This window comes from Carya illinoinensis, chromosome 16, assembly GCF_018687715.1.
Source record: "Carya illinoinensis cultivar Pawnee chromosome 16, C.illinoinensisPawnee_v1, whole genome shotgun sequence".
Taxonomy (NCBI): domain Eukaryota; kingdom Viridiplantae; phylum Streptophyta; class Magnoliopsida; order Fagales; family Juglandaceae; genus Carya; species Carya illinoinensis.
The window spans coordinates 22,267,298-22,270,098 of NC_056767.1; positions in this window are offsets into that span (position 1 = coordinate 22,267,298).

The following is a 2,801-nucleotide window of genomic DNA, read 5'->3' on the forward strand; positions in this document are numbered from 1 at the left end:
TCAACTTATGTTCCATAATTGTGAAAAATTAAAACTCACACATATGTGAACTGATCATAAAATATTTTATAAATGAATATAGTTGTAATTAGCACTACTCATATTCTAATGCTCATGAGTTGAACATGAAGTATCACCCTAGAAACCAATGATATATAAAATAAAATCAAGTTAGTATTTACATAAACTAAAATCACATATTAACAAATGTACAAATTAAAAATTTAGGGGTTTCAAATTTCAATAGTTGATTTAGGGGTTTCATTGATTGAAACCCCTAATGAAACCCCTAAATCAAATTAATTTAGGGTCCCAATCCGAAACCCTAACCCCTAAATTGATTTAGGGGTTTCATGAAACCCCTAAATCAATTTAGGGGTTAGGGTTTCAATGAAATTTACAAAAAAAAAAAAAAACAATCCAAGTGAAATCCGAAAAAAACCCAATCCGAAACAATCACACAATCACACGAATTCAATCCACAGCACACAATTCACAAAGCCCATCCTCCATCTTTGATTCAACCCCATCCTTCCTCCAATCTCCGATCAAAACTTAAAAATTTTAAAAATCAACGGAGAAAAAATAAAGAGGAGGAGAAAATTTATCGTGCGTTCGGCGTCGTGTGTCGTGCGAGAGAGAGGGAGGAGGGAATACGGCGTGCGGCGGCCGGACTGGTTGCGAGAGGGAGGAGGGAACACGGGGGCGTCGACAAGAGTGGGTTTCGTGCGAGTACAAAGGCCGAAGGGGGACTCGAGAGGGGATGGGAGGGGAGGGGAGGGGACCGAGGTGGGGGGGGGGGGGATGGGATCGGGGGTGTTAGGGTTAAGTTTAACCCATTAATGAAACGGCGCCGTTTTGTGGTGGACAAAACAGTGCCGTTTCAAAAATAGATAAAAATAATAACACTCCTAAAAAGGAACAAGGAGAAAGCTCAACAAAAATTACTAAAGAGGAACCAAATAATTTTATAAATATACTTAATAAGATGAATTTTCAAAAATGGTATACTGAAATAACTATTTCTATTAATGAAGACTTCTTTTTTTCTGCAATCGCTTTATTAGATACATGTGCAGATCTAAACTGCATACAAGAAGGAATAATACCCTTTAAATATTTTGAAAAAACAAAAAAGACATTATCTCAAGCTAATGAGCAAAATTAAACATAAATTATAAATTATCAAATGCACATATATGTAATGGTAGAATTTGTTTTAAAACAACATTCATTCTAGTAAAAAATATCAACACCAGAGTAATATTAGGAAACTCATTTCTTGCTCTGTTTTACTCTTTCTCTGTAATAGAGGAAGGAATTTCCACTAAGGTTTTAGGAAAAAAATTCAATTTAAGTTTTTATTCCCTCTAGTTTCAAGATAAATTAATTCTTTAAAAGAAGCCTTATTAACTAAAGAAATTAATTTTTTGACAAAAGTTAAAATCAAAAGGAAAGAAAAACAAATAAATTTCTTAAAACAAGAATTAAAATATAAAATAATTGAAGAACAATTAAAAGATCCTTTATTAATTCAAAAAATTAATAATTTTTAAAATATAATTGAAAAAGAAGTATGTTCTAATCAAATGCTTTTTGGAGTAGAAAACAACATATATAATTGAATTACTTTATGAAAAAAAAATTTCTAAAAAGAATATTCCCACCAAAACCAGACTCATTCAAATGAATAAGGAATTATTAGAATTTTGTAAACAAAAAATTAATGATTTATTATCTAAATGACTTATTAGAAAGAGCAAATCACCATGGAGTTGTGCTACTTTTTATGTAAAAAAAAAAAAGCAGAATTAGAAAGATGTGTTCCTAGATTAGTCATAAATTATAAGACTTTAAATAAAGTTTTACAATGGATTAGATACCCTATTCTTAATAAAAAAAGATTTATTATCTCGACTTTATGATGCCACTATATTTTCAAAATTTAATATGAAAAGTGGATTTTAGCAAATCCAGATTGCTGAAAAAGCTAGATATAAAACTGCATTGACAGTCCCATTTAGACATTATGAATGGAATGTTATGTCTTTTGGATTAAAAAATACTCCTAGTGAATTTCAAAATATTATGAATGAAATATTACGCATTTCACTCATTTTTCTATAGTTTATATAGATGATATATTAATATTCTCTTCATCAATTGAACAACATTGGAAACATTTAAGTACCTTTGTCCAAATTATTAAACAAAATGGGTTAGTAGTTTTATCATCTGAAGTTAAATTATTCCAAAACAATATTAGGTTCTTTGGACATGATATTTATCAATAAACTATTACCCCAATAAGTAGGGTTATAGAATTTGCTAACAAATTTCCTTATAAAATAAATGATAAGCAACAACTACAAAAATTTCTAGGAAGTCTAAATTATGTTGCTGATTTTTATCAAGCACTTAGACCGTTATATAAACCATTATTCAAAAGATTGAAAAAGAATCCACCTCCATGGACAGAGGAACATACAAATATTATAAAACAAATAAAGGCTCATGTTGAGAAATTACCAAGCTTAGGACTCTCATCTCCTAATGCTTTTAAAATTGTTGAAACAGATACCCCCGATCTCGGTTATAGAAGAATTTTGAAACAAAAATTATCAGATGAAAATGAACAGATTATTCGATTCCATTCAGAATGCTAGAATCCTACTCAAAAGAATTATAGTACTATTAAAAAAGAAATTTTGGCTATTGTATTATACATTTCTAAATTTCAAGATGATCTTTTGAATCAAAAGTTTTTACTTAGAATTGATTGTAAATCAACTAAGGAAGTT